We start from the raw sequence: 24,162 nt of genomic DNA, 5'->3' as shown, positions 1-24,162 counted from the left end.
AGTATATGAGCTCTGGTTATTTCACAGACTTACATAGTGACAGCAGTGTAGATTATAGTGCTACAGTTTACAAAGTTCAACCCACTAAGCGTTTTGGTAATTGAAAAAAGCTCTACATATTTATTTTTCATAAAATCAATCAATGAAGCCTATTTTCTGCAACACTTAGGAAAATCTTAAAATGGAAAGTATAGCTAACTTTCTTCCAGGTCTGAAAATTTTCATAGGTCACATTGTGTGACTTAGAGTAAGGAAGGGCAAATCTTCACATTTTCTTTAACAGAAGAGATTATTTTTTTCCTTATTGAAGCTATTCATCACTTCCTAATTTAACTTACAAAAGACAGACTACAGTTACTTCTACTTAGCTCTGTCCTGGACAAAAAATAGAATTTCCTGCATCTCAGATAATGGCACCAACCAGGGAAATCAATTGTCTTTTGCTTTTTGAAGAATGTGAACGCAAAGGGAAAGGGACGGCATTTCTAAAAGAAAGTGGGGAGGGTGGGGGAGAAGAAGAAAAAAGATGCTGCTCCCATAAGACAGAGGATGTATTTAGATTCAATCTAAAGTACTACTTTTCCAGTAGTTTCTGTATCTGTATCTAAGGTTTCCATAGACTGCCATCTCCCCTCGGGATAAAAAGTTACTTGAGCTAAGTTACCTTAGGAATAGGTAAACATTTGAAATACATGTTCCCATTTTCTCATAATTCCTAATTTGTGCAAGAAAAGAAGAAAACACAAATACGCATTGATTCAAACCTTGCTTCCAACTAGTTGTTCCTGTAAAAAAACACCAGAAGGGGACACTAAATGAAAGATTTTTATACTCACTTACAGACATGTAAGGTTGTTCTTAACATGGCTAATGGTAGCAAGCTTATACATTAAGAAGCAACACCTCTCCAAAGTGAAGCTCCCGTTCAATAATTACAATATCTTTGGCCTTGCCATAGAAATAATTTTAAATAAACGGATTTCATCAACACTGGCAGCTATGTGACATGGGCATGTTTTGCTAACTTATGAAAGAGTTGATATGTGGTGCCATACTGTATAAGTTGGAAGACATTCAGTGTGTGTTTGCATTTCTGAACAGAGATGCGTAAGTTCTGAGAAGAAGTTTTATGCGTGAACTTTTCCAAACAACAGTCATCAATTCATTAAAAATTGAGTCAAGTAGTTTGACAGGATGGGATTAGCATATAGGATTACTCTGTGGCATACAAGACTAAAGTTGTAGCTCCTGTTCACACTTAGAGCACCATGAATAAGCAGTGAGCTTCTGTCCTCAGTCATCAAGACAGGGCTTGATCCTGCCCTCAAATATTACGGCAGGTGTCTTGTAAAATCAGCTATTCTACTAGGACTGCATCTGACATTACAAGATACCAAGTGATGTGTGCTGGCTTTCAGAGTGCATAAAATAACCCTTCTCCAATAAGCCTTTCTGCAAAAACAACAAAAAAAATATGAGAGGTATACACTGCCCCCATCCTCAGTGAAAGGAGGAAAAAAAAATGGCAGCAGAATACACATATAAATTCCCAGAGTTCAAGTGAATCACAGCATCAGAAGCAAGGAATTTATATTAAGCCTTTTAGAACACTTTGGAATCAACTGATGGCATTTGTTTTGAGTTCACTCGCGCCTGAATGCCCAGGAAGGAAATGAAGTGAATGTGCAATGTTGAGCTTGCAGGATATGTTGCTTGATAGGGTGCTGGCATCAGCAGGGTTCATTTTCTTCTCAGACCCCAGAGCTGCACAAGTGTATTATTGTGTGCTTTTGTGCAGCACCAGGGAAGCTGGAACAATTCCACAAACTATATGGATGAAAAGATGGAATGCATCATCCCACAAAAATGCACTCTTTTTTCCTCTTCCCCTCCCAAGAGATTGCTTAAAAAGAGGAAAACGTGATCTCCTTTGTAAATCTTTCTCAGTCCTTTATTTTGTGTTTGCACTTAGTTTCCTTTAAGCAAACATAAAGTTGGAACTCAAATATTACAGTATTGTAAGGAAACTGTACTTGCTGTGAGAATTCCTGGCACTGCAGATTCATGTTCTATTACACATGCAAACACAATGCCTTAGAGTTTTGCAGAAGATTTTTATCTCAGTCTAGCTTTCTGTTGCATTTTGTAGGCATTCATTTGTTAAAAAACTTAAATTTTGTGTTCCCCTCTTCCTCAACAGACTAAAGCAAAATCAGATTTACATGAATCAACACAAAAATGAGTGGATTAGCAGGGAAAATATCTAAATCAAATAATTCATCTTTGAAAGTAACTTCTCATCAAAATTCACAACCCTGGAAGTCTATTTGCATTAATTATTTAGGACAGTTTACTAAGGAGAATATTAATAACATGTCTGCTTCTTTTTTACCAGATGAACAACTTTTTTGTTAATTAGCTATAGAATAACTAGCATCATCAGGACAGAAACATGCCACCAGGGGAAAGAATGCTACTACTGTAATGAAACATTAAAAGAGATAATGAACCTAGTCAATAAATAATCATGGGGGTTTTGGTCAACAAAAAGTATGATTTTTCATATTTGATGAGGCTGAAGCTTATGAACTCTTTGAGAAATTGCCATAAACCATTAAACAAAAGTTCCATAATGGATATAGACCAAGGTGGTTTATAAATGGATTTAAAAGAATGGAAACAGGAATTGGGCTGCTTCCTCTCTGTTTCAGCTGACATATACGGTGGCAGTGTAAAAAATGAGCAGAAAGGGTTTGATGTATTTTCAGCATGATTATATCGTATTCATGGAATAGAAAAAGTTAAAGCTAATGAATCTTTTCAAGTGAATTAAATGGGCTCTATTAAATACTCAATCATTTTCTAAAACGAGTATATTGCAATATCTGGAACACCTCAAAAGTCTTAGCAACTTTAAAAAGGAAAGGGGGGAAACTGACTAACTCTGTGCAGAAGTCTATACTCACTGCAAGTACTAATAACTTCAGTAGTTCTATCAACAAGCAAAAATATTAATAATTTTACAAAAAATATAGAAAATTTGATCTTTTGACTCTTCAGTGTGCCAAAAATGTACCTTTATATCCATGTTAGATACTTCCAGTCTGCCATTTTAAAGAACCATTAATCCCTACTGTTAGGTGCTGGATAATTCAAAGATGAAAAATCATAAAAAATAAGCAAATTATGAAGTATTGTTTGAGGCTGTGCCTTTTAAATACAGCAGTAATTTCAAGAAGCTTTGTATGTAGAAAGTGTTTCAGTATTCATCTAGTCATTTAAAAAGCAATTTGAATATAAAAGCAGTGAATTGTATCTCCTCTATCAGACCTTTCTGGGACAGAAATCTCTGTCAAATCTCCCCAAATAAAACAAGATGCAACAAGATTTGTTATATATATGGCCTATATATGATTTTTTTTTCACACAGATTTACTTCTCTTTTATTAAGCCATGTCGAAGTGGCTCTGACTGGCTCCAATTCTTATGCCAAATAAACTAAGTTTCAGACATCCATTCATGTCCCTTCCAAACAGCAGGGGCTGCTGTGTAGTCAGCTACTTTGCCTAAAGGGTAAATAAAAGGAAATGGAAATCACCTAGACAAAAAATAAATTAAATCTTGTAGCATGGCCCATGTATTAGAAAGGGCTGAGAATAATGAGACATCTCATCAGTGTAAGAGGAAAAGGAAAAGTCATATTAATATCAAATCCTCTTGGAAATGATCCATTATAGATAGCCTGCTACAGAATTTTGTGAAGAAGCTCCTCCACTATTACTTCTTGGACATTTTTCATTACTGCATACTGCAAGGAATACCTGAATGACAGAATTTATGAGTTATGATGGCACAGATTTAGAACTGTGGATGATACCACATATGTCCATCTTACCCCTAGTAAAGTCAGACATCACAAGATGACAAAACCCATGCTGGTCTGTATTTTCTGAACCTAAAACTACATTTCCACTCAAAAAGCAAAATTTTGCTTTCAAAGAAATCCTCAAACATATATCAATAAGAAGGAATTTACCCCATAAAACAGCCAGAATTTTAGGTCTAGAGAATAAAGGGTGTTTTCCAGGAAAAGCAATTGTGCAGCAAATAAAAAATTACTTCTCAAATAAAAAATTAGCTTCTCATACAGGTCAAACAGAATGTGGAAACAAAAATCTACATTACTTACTCATTTTTCCATTCAAACATCTTTCTATTTCCTAGCCTTAAACAGAAGTGGAGAAGCAAGTGTTTATTAAGTAAACATGACCATACCTCAACTGAGAGACAGAAGAGAATTTTGAAATCCAATTTCCAAAACAATCCAGTATAGTTTTATATTTTTCCTGAACAGCTCTCCCAATTGAGTGTTCAATTTTCCAAATATTGCTGCTTGTGTTTCCAAAAAAATTTAATGATGATGAACTTTTTCATTTTCTTTCCTCATTATTCACTGCTCTGGTGGACTGCTTATCCTTTCTTTGAACATTTACATCCATATAAAACCCTACACTCATTCTGTTTGATTATGAGTACAAAACCAGTAATCTTAAATGCAGCTAAGTAAGATGTTGTATGGCTGCTGGTGGTGATGCTAAGAAGTTGTGTGATACCTGGGCTATCTTGAATATATTTATAAGAAGGATTGGATTGAATTCTAAAAAACAGACATTCAAAATACTTTTAAACCATAACTTTAGATAGAACTATTTGGCATTAGTTTCCTTTTACAAAATCTCTGTTGACAAGTCTGTATAATGTGACATGTGGAAAACAAAACACAGTTCCATGTTACAACCTGGAGGAAAAATAATTTGAGAAGAAATATTATTTCTGGTAGAAAATTATTATTATTATTTGGTTTAACTTAAGGATCCATTCAATAAACTCTCTCTCTACTGTTAAAGAACATGTCACAAAAGTAATGCAAACTGGAACATGTAAACAAATCAGCCTTCTTTCTCCGGCTTATGCTAGCATGATATACCATCACGATTAAATTATTATTGCCCCTTTGAAATGGAAGAAGATATATTAGCCAATTCATTGTTGATAAAAAAAGAAATATCACTGGAACTAATCTGGTCTAACTAGAGATAACCTGCACTTGTTTCCTTTAAGTTAGAGTGGTAGTAACCTCATATAAACTTAATCACCATAAAATTAAATTAAGTACTTTCATCCCTGAACCATGAGTGAAATTTCTGTAGAATTATTGATTGGATCACACTACTATTGTACAACCAGAGCAAGTTGCTGTTTGAAATCCGGGGATGGTGCAGGGTCTTATTTTGCACAGAAATGAATGGAAAGCTTTTCTGTAACTAATGGACCCAAACATATAGGTGAGGGATGTAAGGTCAAAAGGGTGACCTCAATAGACTGCAACAGTATCAAGAGCTCATCTGGAGAACTCTACTTATCAGTGAACACATGCCCCATGTAGTGGTGTCCAAAATGGCAGAAAGTAGCCATTTTTGTAATTTATTCATATTAGCTACATACAAATTAATATAGACATAACATACATGGTTGAAAAAAGTGTGAAAATGTGTGTGCATATAAATGAGTACAGATACCCGTATGTGCAGACCTAGAAAAAGAAAACATAAACTTTTTCTGGTGTGCTGATACTGGCCATCTCCTGATGGCCTCTGGTTTATTTAGGGGTTATGTTTGGATACAACTGGAAATTTCCATCCATTTTTCTCTAAGTTAAATATCCACCACTAACATATAAGCTGACCCCTGGCCACATCTGAGACCTCCAGGCTGTGAGGAGACATTTTATCTTCGAGGAGTGACCTTAGTCCTCTGACTGCAGTGAACCCAATGGGTGACCTAAATAGCTGCAACAGATTCTAGTGCTCAAGTGGAAAATTCTGCACATCAGTGAAAAAAACCCCTGAACCAAAACAAAACCAGAAACAATGAAACCCCATAATCCAACAAAACCCACTGAAATCCACAAGTAAAATGCTATTTGTAACTACATTAAAAAACCATTTTATTCAATAGATCTCATTTTCCCTTGGGATCCCATAAGACTTTTATGTGCTAATTTTACTGAAAAAATGGTCTGGCTTGTTTTCATAGATAAGAGACTGATTTGAAGCAAGTAAGTGGTGTTTTTACCTTACTGCAGTGCACACTCTTCAGTATCTAAACATGATGCAGAGTTTAAAATTAAGTTCCATGCCTTGCTTCTCAAAGCTGTGCTCACTCTACTGCAAACCTGAATCTTCTTGATTTAGTATGTGATATAACATATGAACCCACAGGCACAATACTTCATCCCTGTGCTCTGAGAACTGTGAGTCTCAGAAAGCAGAAGGACTCTTATCAGAAGACCTAATAGGGAGTCTAATTCTGCAGATAAGAATAATGTGGAGTGGGGGTATGGAGAAGGGAAGAGTTGTGTTGAATCCGTTTAATCGCTTGGATGATGCTGTAAGCTCTTCAATTTATTAAATTTATCTACTTTTCACATCTGGTTTACATGAATAGATAAACTCTTGTTTTGGCATTTTGATGGAATCATACAAAGGGAGGAGCTTCAAAAAATAAAATCCTAACTATCTCCATAGTGTTGCACTGAGATTTCCAATGTCTTTCCCCTTTTAATTAAAAGCCGTAAATAAGGAACCATAGTGTGGCATGGATTTATATGCACCACTCTCAATTGATTTCAGTGGGGTTTGCTTTGAAAAATCAATGGTGTGACACACCAGAAAGATAGAGATTAATATTTTCCTACTTTAAAAAAACAAAATACATTAATTATGACAAATTGCAAATTGGTTTTTAACACTCATCTTCTTCTTATGGCATGTACTACTTAGAAGTCAAATAAAAATACACCCAGAGAAAATGGATCCTATTTCTTACCTTGCAAAAGCAAAATAGTATGTAAAAGACAAGCAGTAGAAGAACAAGATAAAGACAAAGGTAGTGAAGGCATCAAAACATTAAGTAGATAAAAGCATCACTAATGCATTAAGCAAGTAAAATAGGAGTTCATATAGAAAATTATACATATCAAAGAAAAATATTAAGAAAATATAAAACCAAAACCAGAGTGAACTTCACAAAGTTCATTTGTTTATTGTTAGCTACAAAAAAAAAAAAATCAAGTAACATATTCATGACAACAAGCTGCCAAACTTTCCACTTGGACAGTTATCGGAAGTTCAAAGATAAGCCTCTGGTATATTTTTTGCTATAGCACAGGGGCACAATCATTATGAACTTGGAAACAAATCCTGTACCACAAATATTGAAAGCTATGACAATTGAATTCATCTGATGGAGGCCAATATAGTATACCAGAATGTTTAGCCTCAAAAAACAAGAGCAAGAACAACAACAAATATTAAAAAATAATAATAATGATGCAAAACTACAACAGCTACTTAGTCCTTTCCTTTTTTGGGTCTTTTTTTAAGCACATAAGGAAATGCTAAATTATTCTAGGATGTACAAAAATAGGACATGCAGTAGATAGTCTTCCAAAAAAGCACTTAATTTTTTTTTTTTTCAAATCTAAATGAAAAACATTGCACCAAATTCAGCTACAAACCATGTTTCAATGTTTTAATGTCTGAATTCCTTGAATACTTTAAGGGGTTCTCAATACCTGTGTCACTTACAGACTTTCTGCTGAGCCACACAAAAAGGTGGCTCGTTAGTGCTAGGTGGGTATGTTTGGTGATAATCTAACCTAATCATTCAGCAGTAATAGAGAGGAACAACTTAACTTCTTTATTCACTATTTTTGATCCAACAAATCAATGTCCAGACCTTTCAAAGGCTATGAAGATTTTTAAACTGGATAATATGATTTCTTACTTCAACTGTGATTTGGGGAATAATTGTTTGGGTTTTTTTTTACACACTTCTATTTCTTCAGCTTATTGAAGGAAACAAAATGCATATCAAGAAAAGCAAAAGACCTAAAGACTAAAGTGCTATTTATATAAAAATATTTTTTTGGCTTAAAGCAACCAAAATTCTAAATACTTATAAAAATAGCATTCTATATAAGTTACATGAAATTTTCATGAAGTTGTTATGGCAACTCTATTTTTTAACAAAAGAAAATAACAGAAGAATCTACCTAGGCAGAACTGATGGAACACCATCCAATTGAGGATCTTAATAAAATATAAAACCATTTATGCAAAGTTTTCTTGTAATTATTATATGTTAGTGTTATCAGCATACTCTTTTGGGGAAAGATACAATGTCCCCAGAAAGTACATCTTTATGACCACCTGTAAATGTAATCTCTCTCCTTTTCCTAGTTTTTATAAGCCATAAATTGAACTTGGCAAAATTATTGCATATGGTTGGTTGCCAAATTTTAATTGCACAATATCAGGAGCAAAAATGAATCAACTCAACTTATCTCTAATGGTCAATGCTTCGCTAAGGTAAAGATCATGGGTGTAGATTATAATGGTGACTTGAAATACCTCCTTAATAGCATGAAATTGGTTTTAAAATTACAGATTTCATTCCAGTATCAATGGTACAATACAAATGATAGCATTATAAACTTGGTATTTCTATACAAAAAGGTTTTCATAACTTTAACGAAGATCACAGTCGCTAGATACCCATGTTCCTTATTCATTCTAGCAGAGAAAATGCACACATTCATACTTCAGAGACTGGGCTGGGGGAATGGTAAATAGAAAAGGAAGGGTTGCATATTGCTTAAGATCTCCATTTTAGCACACATACAAAACCAGCAAAATCCTACCTACATTTTTCCCCTTTCCTTTGTTCTCTTACATCCTCATAGTTTTCACAAAGTCCACTTAATCTTCAAGAGAACAAATGTCACCTGTGAGTCCCTTTGCTTTGCTTCATTAATTATGTTTTGTTTAGCTTTTTGCATAATACAGCCAAGAAGCAGGTTTGTTCTGGTAGCCACATACAATTGTGATAGAAATGGTGTGTTACAAGCAACACTAATGTATAGCAATAACAGAATTAAAAAAAAAAAAAGAGCAGAGAAAATAAAAAAAAGCAAATGTGGCATTTTTATCCTGAAGTTTAAATGAGTAAGCTCTGAAAAAAAAGTAATGATGGAGCAAAGAAATACTGTGAGCCAACTCTGTTTTAATGCAGACAAAAAAAAAAAAAAAAAAAAAAAAAAGAGGAAGAATAAATCAGTCAGAGCCTGCATTCCATTGATATTTCTAAGCTGTACTGAGGACTACTTTGCTCAAGATTGGGCCCAGCAGACAAAGACCCAAGTTAAGAGCAGAGCAAAGACAAACTGGCCAAAGGGAACTCCAGGAGGTACTGTGCCTCACTGCTTCTGTTTTACAGACTCAGGGGCAACCTTTTATTCAAACTATTCAAAAAGCATTAACTCAGAGTCTCACCACTTCGTTTGAAAACTGTGACATCTTCTTAGAAGTGCAAATTCACAAAAAAATCTTCCTTTTGGTGTAAGCTGAACAGTGATTTCATTGAGTAACTGCCAATTTTTCTACTACACATTGTTAAAAGTAACAAAGAAGTATGAGGAGGAAAGGAGAAAAGAAAAGAGTTCATTGAGCTCAGCAAATTGTACAAAGCTGGGTCTAGAGAGTAGTTCATTTAGCCCTTGGAAAAACATTGGATTGCCTCCAAAGCGGAGACTCTACAGACTTTCTTCATAGCAGAGTGTCAGTACATCCAGGGAGGTTTGCCTTCCCTGGGAAGAAATGGGCATTTGTCTACCCATTTTGCAGCCTATGAAGAACTACTGTTCAGGCTTGTGACTGAGCTGGCACGGGTTATATGCATGGGCTGCCCAGGACCACTGTAACTAGAATGGATCCATGAAAGGGATCAACTGTGTGTGTCTATTCACCAGCACCCTCCCACCCCACCCCCAGCTTTAAGAAATGGCAGGTACGTAATCTCTGTTTGCTGTTAAACAGAACTATGAGAAAATTAGGAAATTTCAAAGTTCGGTCCCAGAGAAAGAATTCACATGGAAGGCAAATCCCTTCTGTGTGCATAGTGCATACACTCACTTTTGCTATGCCAAGAAACACTGCTTTGTTGTTAGTTGTGGAAATTTTAATTCTATGTCATAGGAGAATAAGCTGTACACATATTAAAAAAAGCATGTATCTTCAGCTAGGATTTTTTGGAGGTTCAGAGAATATCTATAAACTTTGCACATCTAGAATTAGATTTATCTTCCAGATTTATTTGGAGAAAAACAAAGTAGTTAGCATTTATAATGGGAATGGTTTATCTCCAAAGATTACAAATTTAAAAATTAAAAACTAACAAAGAAGGAAAGGGAAAAAACCCCATCTGATCCAGAAGAACTTATTCAGCAATACAGCAATAGTGACTATGTCCTTGCTTTGGGCTGTACAAATCTACAAAAGCTTGTCAAAATCCTATCCTGTGGAAACATGTAAATTCTGCTTCTTTTGCTACTGGCATCACTAAATCTGAGTTTTACCCACACTGTGTGGCAGACAGGAATTTTTTTTTTTTTTTTTTTGTTCAGGAAGAAACAAAAACCACAGCCCATTCACTAAGAATAGCAATTTTATGGACATTATTCAAACATTCGGCAACACAGAGTGATTCTTTTGGTGATGTACTTTCTCTCTGAGATCATTTTGCACTACCTCTCTGAGAATATACTGAGAATTTTTACATGGTGGTTGTCTTTTTCCATGGCAAAACGACGTGTGGTTCTCCATGTGCACACACCTACTCACTTATGTACTTGCTTTTCTCTTAGACATACCAAATATAGTCCCTTCTCAAAGCTGTACAAACAATGAGAAATCACATAAATATACATCTATTATTCTTACAGTTTTAGGATTGTTATAATGCATTTTATTTGGAAACTTTGCCACATAAATTAAACTAAATTCATAACTTGGTAATAGCTAGAAGGCTGTTAAGGAAAGACCGTATTTACTAGGGTTCATGGATCACATTCAAAGAAACAGCAAGTTTTATTGTAATCAAGTCTAACCTATAATCTTGGCTGCAAAACAACGGAATTAACTGGCAGAATAGAGACAATTTATGATATTTTAGGGAAGCATCATGCTCTGATTGGAAAATGCACAGAGGTTCAGTGGACTCAATTTTACATTTAATTAAGGTGACTTCCAGATTGGACTTTTAAATTTAATAATCATCTAAAAAAATGACTTTTTATTTTGTGCTAAAGTTCTCAATTTCAGTAATCTACTCTGAAGCCTAAAGCCACTCACACTGATATAGCAAAAAATTGTTTAATCAAAGGTTACATATGATGATAAATTGGAATGGCATTTGTTCTTCTGCCCTTTTAATGCAAGAAAAATAAGTGACCTTCTAATCAACCTGTCCAATGACTTCTTCCAGACCTCTCCTTATTTTACAGGATATTATAGTTAAACAAAAATTACAATTACACAGAAAGCAGAAAACAGCAGAACAAACCCTGAGATTTTAAGACTAAAAGGGTATGGCAAACAACCATAAGCTGTAGTCATGATCTTACCAACAGTAAAGTAATAAATTGTAGTCATTACCCTACTGGGAGCTAACTAATGAAACAGGTTGGTACCTGTGATGAGACACACATCAGAGATTTGGAGAGCTTTAGGTCTTTCGGTCCAACATAGAGATACATTAGACAATGTAGAAAGAGCAGCATGGAAAGGAAACCAATTCTGGGCACAATGTGAAGAAATGCACCCTACCCTCATCATGCCCCTCACATGCCCCCATCTCTTGTTGATCTTTCTTGGGCTGCTGCTTCTATCCTGGTGTCACAATAACTGGGTGTGTCTGAGGCCACTCCAAAGGGGTGGAGGATCAAAGTGAGGGTGCAGAAGGATTGTCCAAGGGCTGAGGGGAGCAGGAAGCAGGGAGAAGTGACATGTGACTTTGAGATCAAAGCTGTTTTCTACACCCCTGTGTACTTCATGAATGATGAAGTAATTTTCTTGCACAGATGACACTGTCATAGATCTATAGAAATACCATTGGCCTGACACTGACTGAAAAGGGGGAAGAATCAGAATAATTTGTAAGGATAGTAAATAGTATTTAGAGCCTACAGTGCCAGTATGAGCAGTGTGTGCAGTGTGCACAGGCCCTTCATAGCTGCATAAGATGTGGTATCTTTAACTGAAAGGAAAAACAAAGGGAAGGTGAGACTCAAGTGAAATAAAGGCATCCAGAATCAAGGAAACATCTCAATAGTTCTCTCTACTATTCTCTGTCATCAAAGATATGTCTGTAGAACAGTATCAGAGTGTACTCACCATGCTTTTTAACTCACATTTTTCATCTACAACGACTTGATAAAAATTCCAAGAAATTAAAAGAAAATTTACCCAAACACTGCAGTCTTAAAGGAATGGGGCAAGTTAAGGCATCTCTCCTAGTAGTAATATGAAAATCTCCTGTTGCAATACCTTGACATGCTAGGAATTTAAATTTTTCTAAAGTGCCCTGCATCTTTAAGTGACCCCGACTACAACTCATTTGCCTTAAAAATTTCCTGAGAATTGTCTCAGTTTATGAACCTCTATGAATTTCTTCATTGCTGCCAAATATTAATTGAAACAACTAACTGTGAAGAACGCGTGGGTGCAAAAATATTAGTACCACATAATTCTTTCTACTTAAGAGGTCCTTACTGGATTATTGCAGAAATGCTCTGGAGTTCTAATTACCTATGGAAGCCCCACGAGGTTACTGCAGAACATGGTAATTAGACAGTTGTAATATAAGGTGTTAGCAGGGGATTGAGGATTTGTGTTAAGAAGCATGGTGCTTTCATGGCTATTTACTTTGCAGAGTACCAGAATTTAATGGAATTTGGTGGAAATCTCCAATGACAAATGTAGTTTAAAGGTAGGAGAAATATTTTAACAGGGATTGAGCAGCTGGTGAGGGGAGACTAGCTCTACTACACCATGATCTTTTTATGAATACAATTTATTCAAGAATTAAGATTTTTATAGAATTTTTAAAAACCCTGATCAAATATTGAATGCAAAATACTTTCAGTTTTGTACACAAAACGTTTCATACAAACGAGGGGCCATTTGACCATTTCTTGTTCACACTGGTCAGAGAAAAAAAAATAGGCCACTTTCTGTGGCTGATAGCACACAATAAAATAATGTGGCTTGTGTGTGCAGAAGCCTTTGATTTTCTAGCTCAAAGGACATGTCCCCAGTGACAGAGTGGCGCTAAAGCAAAAGCTCAGGACAAGGTTCAAGCTTGGCACTGCAGCAAGACACTTGAACTATTCTGCTGTGACATCCTATTCAGCAGAAGCAATTCAGTATTACTAGTTTTTAACTACATCTGAATGTATGGATAAAATAGAGGTAGAAGGCTATTCAAAAATATACAGAGGAGAATGTTATTTAATTATATTAAGATAAAGAGTAAATTTGGAATATATGAAATTGAATTAAGTAGCAGTATGCTAAATTAAGACTGATAAGCAGGAGAGAAAAATGTGTTCCCAAGTGTTTCTGTCCTATAGGGCTCAGGCATTGTAAATATGACTTTGTAGGTCTGCAGCCATTTACATAACCTGCTACTGAGGGACAAGGGGAGTGAGAAAACTTGACACAAAGCTTCAGCATGTTTCCATCTTTACAGCTCTGTGAGTGGATATACAACTGTGCTGATGGAAATTACAGGACAAAGTGGAAGGTAGAGGAGAATCCATCTCTAAATATCTTCTTAACATTTTACATGACAGTTATTATAATGCATTTGCACATGATGGCTAACATTCAGTCAAAAAAAACCAGTCTCCCACAATGCTAGAGGAACAGACTTCCACAAGACTGTCTGTATAAAGGTGAAATTCACCTTTCTTAGCTAAGCATACACCAAGGTTAGATCACCTACATTATAAGAATGATAATATTGTCATTTAATCTTCTTTATCCTCTCCTGTCAGTAAAATACATATCTCAGCTTTGTAACTCAGGCTGAATAATAGAAAGTTTACATAATTCTGAAGAACATCTAATACTTAATTTTTTAATTTAAGCCCTCCCACATTCCTATCTAGACAAAAATATTTAAAAACCATATATTTCATTTTTTATTATTTCACTTAAGCAAATAACCACAGAGGTGCACAAACATCACAAGCTTCTTCTATCACACATACCAATTCATATAAAAGCAAAAACATATAAGAACACTCTAGATAAAACTTTCCCTAGTAATTTTCAGCTGCTTTTTTAAATCACAGCAATATTTTTTGTTACTCTGATTCTGACTACATGACCTCTTTCAATTTGTGACAACAAAATAACAAAGTCACAAAATAACAATTGCATTTGTTCATGATGGTAACTCATAGCTGTGGAAGTTAAATCCTGGCTCCTAAGATCCTGGCCCAATTAAAGCAAGTTTATTCTGCCATTTTTAACTCAGTGATAATCAAGAGCTTGCAACCTTTTGCAGGTTTTTCCTAATGGGACTGCTGTGGAGTTGCCAAGATATGAAAATCCATGTGTGTCTATTTTTCCTTGGATTGAGAAGAGATTATTCTCCTTGACAGAAAAAAAAAAAAAAAAAAAAATTCACCCTCAATGACTGTTTCCATTCAGAAAAACCAAGGTCTTTCCAAACATTAAGGAGTTAAAAGCAAAGACAGAAGAAAATGCTGGGCTGACATTTTTAACCAAAGGACTCATCCTGAAAAACTGATCTTTTCATTTGATATAAAAGAATGGCCAAAGGACCAAAGGAATAAGAAGCCTGAAGGGATGATGAAACTGCATGAAAGCAGGAACCAGGCTGAAAGCACACCTGTCCTCTAATACAACAGAAGGATGAGATGGTTAGAAGTTTAATGCTAACAATCAACCTTCCCTGGCCCAATTGGCAATGTCAGTAAAGCAGGGTTTTTTCTCCTCTCCAGGGACAAAATATCTCACTTTATGAAGGTTAGAAAATACTAACATATTCATTGAAAGTCACTCCTTTCATCCACTCAATATATGCATGTAAAAGTTTTGCAATCTTTTATAGTATCCACCTCTTAATGGGAGAGACAGCAAAATGTATCAATGTATCTTTCTTTTTTCACAGCTTTCCAATGGATGCTGGGAAGTTTTGTTTATTGACTTATTGCAATATGTGAAGTGTAAACTGATTTTCTCATTATTTAGATGTATGCAAAGCTTTCACATTCTGGGTACTGACAAGATGTAACTGGCTAGCAGTCTTACTAAGTAACACATTTACACCTTGGGGAAATATCTTTTCATGGTATATCCTGGAAGTGCTAATTGACTTTTATTTCCTAATAACTGTTGAAACTAATAAGTTTGGAAAAGCTGGTGATTTCAAAGAACTGTAAATTAGACACCAAGACATCTTTCAGAGTGTCAAGTCTATATGTGAAAATCTTAAAAAAGTAATTTTTAAGCTCTTGTCCTCTGAAATGAATTAATGAAGTCATCAATAAGTCAATCATAACTGTCCTAATGCAGGATGTGGAGAATCTAGTAACATCATATGTGTAATTACTACTACTTTAAGTCACCAGGAAAGTAATGCAATTGCCTTTTCCTGCATCAGCAGAAAGGCAGTATGGAAAAAAAAATCTGAGCTGCAGCTAAGACATTTAGGATATTTGACATTATGCCTCAGGAGCTGGACTTCCAAAAAATGATATGACAATCTCTTCCCCCACCTTCCCATACCACACATTCACACTCTTTTTTAAGATATTGACTAATTATGCATAGAAGTATAAATTAAAATAATCACAAGTCCTGAAAAAATAAGCAGATGGACAGAAGAAAGGTACCTGGTAAGTATCAAAGAGAAAGATGAATATAATAATTCATAATGTATTAGACAGCAGAGAATCACTAAGACAAGTGACTGATTCATTTTTTTAGTGAGTGCTTGTGCATTTGCCAGATATTGCAATCAATTGACCAAGTATCAAACAAATCCCTGGGAAACCACTCTATGATTTCTAGCAATTGACAGAAATCACTGCAATGCCAAGCCTGCCTAATGCAGAGTCAAAACAGATTCCTTCTTCAAAAGTTCACAGAAAAACAGACTGTGCTGAGTTGGAAGGGACCCACAAGGGTCATCCAGTCAAACTCCTTACCCTGCACAGAACCATCCCCAAGAGTCACACCATTTGCCCAAGAGCATTGTGCAGATGCTTCTTAAACTCTGTCAGGCTGGTGCTGTGATCAGTTCCCTGGGGAGCTGTTCCAGTGTCCAACCACCCTCTGGGTGAAGAACCTTTTCCTAAATCTAAACCTTCCCTGACACAACTTCAGGCCATTCCCTAGGGTGCTGTCACTGGTCATCACAGAGCAGAGATCAGTGCCTGCCCCTCCTCTTCCTCTCATGCGGAAGCTGTAACTGCAGTGAGGTCTCCCTTCAGTCTCACGTTCAACTCGCCATCAACCAGGACCTCCAGGTCCCTTTCTATGGCACTGCCCTCCAGCATCTCATTCCCCAGCCTGTCCATACATCCAGGGCTGTCCCATCTCAGGTACAGAATCTGGCACTTTCCTTTGTTGAACTTCATACAGTTGGTGATTGCCCAACTCTCTGATTTGCTGAGATCTCTCAGAAGGGCCTCTCTGCCTTTGAGGGAGCCAACAGCTCCTCCCAGTTTTGTATCCTATTTTGAACTTGCTCTGTATCCCTTCCAGTTCTGTGCCCAAGTCATTTATGAAGATGTTGAAGAGCACAGGGCTGAGAATGGAGCCCAGTGACAGTCCCCACCTAGTGACAGGTCCCCAATCTGAAGTCACCCCATTCACTGTAACCCTCTGTGCCTGACCTGTGAGCCAGTTGCTCATCCATCCCATGATGTGTTTATCCAGCTGTGTGCTGGACATTTTGTCCAGAAAGATCCTGTGAGAGACAGTATCAAAAACTTTACTGAAATCCAAAAAGATTACATCAACAGGCTTCCCTTGATCAGCTAGGTGGGTTACCTTGTAGAAAAGGAAATCAAGTTTGATCACCAGGACTTCCCTGCTGTTGTCTCAGAGGTGATAAAAGTTTTTTTTTTAAAAAGAATGAGAATAATTAAATTTAGGAAGGGGAATTAAAAGAATAGAGAGAAAACAAAGAGAAGGTAAGACTCCGTTACTGCACCCCACTTTTTCCCTTCCAAAGAAAACCCAGCCCAAACCCTGAAATGTACAGATGACAGTATCTGTGCCAAGAAACAGTGTAGGGAACTTTAATGTCCCACAAGGCCACTGAAAATGGTGACATCAGGAAATACGATTGGGACCCATGCGCTTATAGACAGGACAGCTTGACCATATTAAACTGGGCTGCATTTCATTCACTCCATAGGTTCTGACTCATTCAAAGGACTTCAGCACTGACAAAGCTGACTGCTGATTGTTTCCTTATTCAGAGATTCTAATAAGAGGTGGAGGTGATAGACGATAAAAGCAGGGAAGAGGCATAACAAGACCAAAGAACAGTTTAAATTGTAAAGCTGGCCAATGGAGTTAAAGAAAGAGGATGGAAAGCAAATTAGGCACTTCATACTGCCAAAGCAATAAAACAGTGAGAGTCTGGAAAAGAAGAGAGAAAAGAAAATTGGTGAAGTTCAATCAAGAATGGAAAGGAAATGACCCAGTAAGAATAAAATGAGGCACAGAGCACAGGTAAAGAGAGTTACGTAGGAGGGAATTAAAGAGTGGAAAGAGTGTCCCTGCACTGAAGACATCAGGAGATCTCAGCCAATGAAAAGTTAACAGTAAAAACACAAAGGAGTCGGAGAGAGAAAATGAGGGGAACTATTAGATGTTAAATTTAAAGAATTGAAAGAACACCTGCCATTTAAATATTCCAGTAAGCTTGAGAGGAAATACTGCAACAGAGCAAGCTGAATTGGCAAGATCTGAATGTGTACAGAAAGGATGCCAAGTAGTGAGACCAAGGGACTCCAGGATGTGTGTACATTGGCATGATGGCATGACTTGTAAGATGATCTACTCAGTTCTGGATATACCAGCATACATGTCTTTGAGTTTTCCACTAAGTAACTCTGACTATAAAGTATATTGAAAAAGCCAAGTCAGGTACAATTTGTCTAAGTGCACCATAATCCTGTAGACCGATCAGATGCAAGCAAGCAGTAAAGTAACAGAATTAAATCAATTTTCAGTTTATTCACTTAAATCTATAGGTCTGATATTACATCTTATGTGTTAATACAAGTTTTAAAGTAATTTCAGAAGAAACATGAAGTACATTTTACTAATATTTCATTAATGGTCCATGCTGCTTACCTGAAACACATGGGCATATAGAACCAAAATATGCCAGAATCACTTTTGACAGCATTTTTTAAAATCAGTATGTCTTTCCCAATGGACAGCTCTTTCAGGACTACATATCTCATTGATGCTTCCATCTATCACTAGTGTTCTTTCTCCCAGCTAGACCCCTATTTAGAGGTGTCCTACTTCACAACTAAGCCAGACATCGAAATTTCTAACAGTTTTTTTTGCTTATGAAACTATGTTTATGAGTTATAATACATTTTGTAAGCCTTAGCTCCATTATGGGCACTGTAGCACCATATACATCAGGATCTGTTACATATGTATGCTATTTTCCCCTAGAACAGACATCCAAGGTAACGAAAGTCCTTTTCCAGCCACCAAGGATTTTATAAGCATTATCAGTAATGTAGTTGATTGCACTATTTGCAGAGAATATTCACCCATTTACAGTGAAGAAATAGACAGATGCCATGCTGACCGCTTCAGAGAGCAGGAAAGGACTATTAGAAATGGGGGTTCTAATAGAGCTATCGTGTCCCATTTCACTTCTAATAACTGTGATGTCTTCGTGTCCTTCAGCAGGGTTTCCAAGATGCTAACCACTCAGAGCTTAATAGGCATATAGATTCTCACTAGCCAGCAAAATTAGATGACAGAATAATTTTCTACCAACTTTTTCTCGTGCTTATATTTATCTCAATGTAATTCGCACAATACCTAATAGTATTGCAGTTTTGCTTCTGTTTTTCACAGATATTTAGTGACTCATCCAGTTATCTTTAAGTCTTGCAACACTATGCATTGTTTGATTAATCTCCCTTTGCATATTTTAGTACTGTTCTCACCAAATCTGTCTTTTAGAATGCTTTCTACAGTCTTATAAATTGCAAATCCCTTAGGATTTCCTTTAACTGCCTTTTTAATTTCTTGTGGAGATTCAAGCTTACAATAGCAAGGTCCAATAAACCTCTCCTTGAGCTAGATTGAATAAATCCTTGCTTTATGTTAACTGCATAGCTTGTAAATAAAGCAGGCACATGTGTGAAGAAGCTATGAGCACTAGTGTCAAATATAATTTATTCCTTAAATGTAGTTTAAGGGCACGGAAGAAGTGTCATTAAGAAGATATAAGATAAGAAGAAAAGTCAATGGCCAAGTAGTCCAGAAGAAAAGGTAAACTAATAGGGTGTGCAAAAAATTGGCAGGTGACTAAGGAGGTGACTAAGGAGGTGGCTTGAGAAAACAGCCAAAGGGAAGAGGCAATCACAGCAAAACAACAGCTGTCTGAAAGGCCCTTTCATTTTTCCAGAGAACACACATTGGGGCTTGAATATTTCTCCAGTCTTAACCATGAAGACCAAAAGGTGTAGAGAACCAAAGTATCAGCTACACTGCAACTTTCCCCAGAATGAGGTAATCACACTGAATCACATGGTTGTGACCCTCTTGTTGTGAAGAGTATGGAAGAAGGAGAACACTGCCAATTCTATGCCTTCTTCCTGCAGCCAACAGTCTCTTTTTGACTTCTGCAGCTGTTCTGACTGGTTGGAGTCCACTTCCATCATTCCTTTATGTTTGCTTATTTATCTTAATATTTATTCTCACCTTCATTCCCCTTCCTATAGCTACATGAGTTTTACATTACATTGTACCACAGTATGATAAAAAACCAAGGTTTTGGGTTTGAGGTTTTTCTTGTTTGCTTGTTTCCTTGTTTTTTTTTTTTTTTTAAAGAAAATGTGAAATGAGCTAAAAAAAAAAACAAGAAAAAAACCCAGAATATTTCAGGAGGGGAAAGAATGTAAGACATAAAAAACTTCTGAAAAACAGAGGCAGAAACTCCTACCATAACTGACCACTTGCAAAGTAGGCATGCTTAACATTATGATGTTAAATGTTTAGAGTTTCTAAAGTGGTTCAGCTCTTCTAACATAACATAAAGAATCATATCCAAATGACTTCACTGGAAGTTGTGAAGAAACACTTTAAAGGAAAATATGACTTCATTAAATGAAATAGTAGATACAGTACAACAATTTCTGAGATTTCTTGACTTCTAACTCAAAAGCTATACTTTTCTATATATAATTATATGCATGTGTGAGTATGTACATATATGTATTCTGTTTGAATATATATGCATACTAGTCCCTCACATATACAAATATTTATGTAATGCATAACAGGAGTTTGTAAACGATAAAATAAACAGAGGCAAAACCATGAGGGAGATATGCAAGCCATCCTGAGTAATATTAAGCCATAAAATGGCATAATTTATCCTGTATTCTATATATATATTACAAATACATTCCTATAAAAATGTTAAAAAGAGTTTTACAAATTTTATTAGCATTATTTTTCATATCCATCTGCCTGCAGAAACAGGGTCCTCTAGTACTAAGATTCCAACTGTAGAGGGCCCTGAGGGAGAAGAGTAGTATAATATTTTTTTAAAACCTCTCAAATTATGCAAAGAAGATTTCCAACATATAAAAAGTGTCATAAGCCTAAAGTCTGCTGTGAGCTAAAAGCGTGTGCCAATGGAAATCAAGGATTCTTCCCTTAGAGCATGAAGTTTCCATTTTTATTCCTTAGATTTGCAAGATATCTCTAATCGGCACCAGCACTGAACTGTGCCCAGACCTGCTCTTCAACAAATCTAACTTTTAACAGTGCTTGTGCACATTCTGAGAAGACAAAATGAGAAAAATAATAAAAAAGTTTCTCTTCCAAGTTTTACTAAAAACAGCACAAATTGATATTCTTTAGAGGTCTGGGGTGTAAATTCACTCCATTCAGTCCCTTTGGGACAAGAGCAGGGTAGTTGATTAAAGTGGCTACATTTACAACTTGTAAATGATCACATGAATGCATAATACTTTACATACGTGACACACAAATACAGTAAGTGACTTTCCCAGGAGTCAGACTGGCTGAGCAGGCACACGAGGGAAAATGCTCACAGTGGTATTTGGGAGCAGGCCCACAGGAAGCATATTGCACAAGTTGACTTTAAATTTGCCCTCCCACATATAGGCTATCAATACCTCTTATAAATAACATAAACAAAAGCCAGAGTTTTATTTTATACACGTGGAAATGGAAACAAGTGTTTTGGAAATACATTTTGCAACTCTGGCTTTGAAAAAATGAGTTAAGACTGTTGGCAGAGGGCAGTTTCTGAGTGATGATTGTTTTAAATAACCTGGAAAATCTCATTTCTCCATGGGCAAGGAAAAAACCATTCTAAGCCTAACACACAAAGTTACTTTTCTCTAGCCACTTAGAAGAAATAGGGGACTTCTAAAATAAGGGGAAAGCCCTGTGTGACAGAATTTAAGAATATACAATATGCGCTTAAGAGAACTGTCTTTCAATAATATGTGTTTAAACATGAATAACTGTGGTAATAATTCACCCTTAAAAAGCAATCAATTTGATTGTAATAATACTTTACTTTCAGCTGTGATAATTTTATTTTATATAAATATATATATATTTTCAATATCAGTACGTTGACTAGATTTGAACTGCCATGTAAAGCCATTCACTAGCAGACTGAAAAATTCAGAAAAGTGCACTGATTTATATTGAAAAAAAAGGTCAGAGAAATATTTAGTCAATATAGCTAAATTTACCTGATAAAGCTAAATGATAAATGTCCCTTAATGAAAAATATTTTAAAAAACAAGGCAAATCTAAATAAAGATGTACCTATGCATTTGAATTGCATTATCTTCCCAATATAATTTTTTTATCATGATGAAGTTATGATGACATTAAGCGAAAGCAAAATACAGATATCTGCACACATATCAAACATGATAGACAAGGATCAGAAATGTATATCTAGAGTAATTTTAGTTACTTTTATAAGTACTCAAAGCAAGTTAAGTCAGGACTACTCTTTGCAGGTACAAATCATTGCATCACATTTTGCTTAGATTTGCCAAACTTCTGGGTGTAAGTCTATGTCTACATGCTGCCAGATCAGCAGTTTGTAAGTGGGAGGCTGAAGCAAGCCAAGATTTCAGTGCTATCTCTTCCAAATTTTTCTGGTGCATTAGCAACCATTTTCTGGCTGCAAACAATACCATACTGTATGTGTCATATTGTTAGTACTATGCCTTAATTTCAGATGGAAAACGGCCTCTCAAAATAGAGCAGAGAGTGAATTAAAAAAGAATGTCATCATACCAGAACTGTGAGATACTAGAAAAGACAGAGGACCATATTTTCAGGTTCCTTGGATATATCACAACATATGGTCTAGAGTACATTTTATATTTAAAACCTCTCCAAGATACTGAATTGTCATTCATAATAAGACTCTTTTGTGCTTTTGAATTCTGAGGACTAGAATTTAATCTCATTTTGTCTTTATTGTTGGCATAAATCCACATTTTCCAGTAGTAGTTAAGGTAAGAGATTTATCTAAGACGTATCCTTTGTTTTCTGATCTCTATTGAAATGGCCAGGAAGTTTCCTACATACAATCCCCAACATTTTGAATTTGGGAGAGTCGTGTTACTGGGAGGAATTGATTGTACAGAATTTCCGTGTTTCAATTAAAACCAAAGAGTTTTCCCCATCAACTTCAAGATTCAAATGACTACCTTTTAAAACCCTGGGGAAGAAGGATTTTAAACCATGAGTATTTTAGTTTTTATTTTCAAAAACCGAAATCTACCCCAAACTCACGTTAGTTTCATCCATCATAACCCTGCCGTTTTAAAAATATGTAACTCAGGTAATTGTAGGATAATGACATACTTTAGAACATTGTTCTAAAAGGACTATAGAGATTTCTAGTACAAACAAGTAGTACTCTCTCGGTTGCAACTCAATGTTGCTTTCAAATATTTAACCTATGAGATAAGAATTACATGGTACTTTTAATTACCATGCAAAGCAGTAATCAGCTTTGAGAAAAATCTTGGTCACACACCAGTCCTGATTTCTGGAATACCAAAACTGTAATTATAAATCTTTTTCTATTCCATATAATTTCACTCCAATTATCCTACTTTCCTCTCAATCTGTACAAACTGCTTATCAACTCCTTTTGGCTGCTTTGTGAGAGATACAGAAAGTGACCTTAACACGCCCATAGCAGCCACATGAGGATCACACTAAAGTTAGGAAACTCTCCCAGTGCAACAGGAGCAGAGGCTACCCAGGATTTCATTGTAATAGTCTGTCTGTTGAATGACATCACTTACACAACTCATTTGGCATCTAGAGAACAAACCCAGCACATAGGTATCCCATCCTAAAGGAATACTTTTCTCTTACCAAATTTTAGTTAATGTCCAGGCTCCAGTAAGGCTAAAACAAAAGCACGGGTTAAACCATCTTACATTTGCTCCAAGGTTGGACCTTGCTATCTGCACTAAATCCCAATGTTGCACTGCTTCAGTCTGTAATCAAAGAGTGAAACATCAATCCACTGTGTTACATATTTTTTAGTTCCACAAATGCTCTAAATGCCTACTATTTTGCAAACAAAATTAGAATAATATGTGATCTGGAGGTTGTTTTGTTGAAAGGGTTTTATATGTCAAATCTATTATAGAGTGCTGCTTAACTTAGTATAAAAGCAGTTTAACCAAAGAGGGAAAACACTTTCATGAGTTTCATCCAGTACATAAAATTAACTATTATGCTTTCTGTGCATTTGGATAGTCATACAATGCATGAGGGATTGAAATTACTTTTGCATACAATGTGTTTTGAAATAAAGTGTTTTTCAGGTTAGGACGTATTTCCATATATGCTGCAAAAATACAGGGAAAATTGGTTTCCTTAGAAATAATAAACCAGTTCACTGAATCAGTCCATCTTTATGACACTGATG

General features: G+C 35.8%; 1 protein-coding gene and 1 long non-coding RNA gene across 3 annotated transcripts in view; one reads left to right on the top strand and one right to left on the bottom strand.

The window, feature by feature from the left end:
- Positions 1-24,162, bottom strand: part of PRKN (parkin RBR E3 ubiquitin protein ligase) — a 670,711-nt gene that overhangs the window by 230,259 nt on the left and 416,290 nt on the right. The window lies entirely within an intron of this gene.
- On the top strand, positions 11,881-14,555 carry LOC128785308 (uncharacterized). The gene is made up of 5 exons (XR_008429829.1): positions 11,881-12,179; positions 12,685-12,741; positions 12,832-12,888; positions 13,651-13,704; positions 14,473-14,555. It is a non-coding gene; the product is annotated as an uncharacterized LOC128785308 (long non-coding RNA).

This window comes from Vidua chalybeata, chromosome 3, assembly GCF_026979565.1.
Source record: "Vidua chalybeata isolate OUT-0048 chromosome 3, bVidCha1 merged haplotype, whole genome shotgun sequence".
In the NCBI taxonomy this organism is placed as follows: domain Eukaryota; kingdom Metazoa; phylum Chordata; class Aves; order Passeriformes; family Viduidae; genus Vidua; species Vidua chalybeata.
The sequence above is the reverse complement of the archived record's forward strand: the minus strand, read 5'-3'. Positions and strand labels throughout refer to the sequence as shown.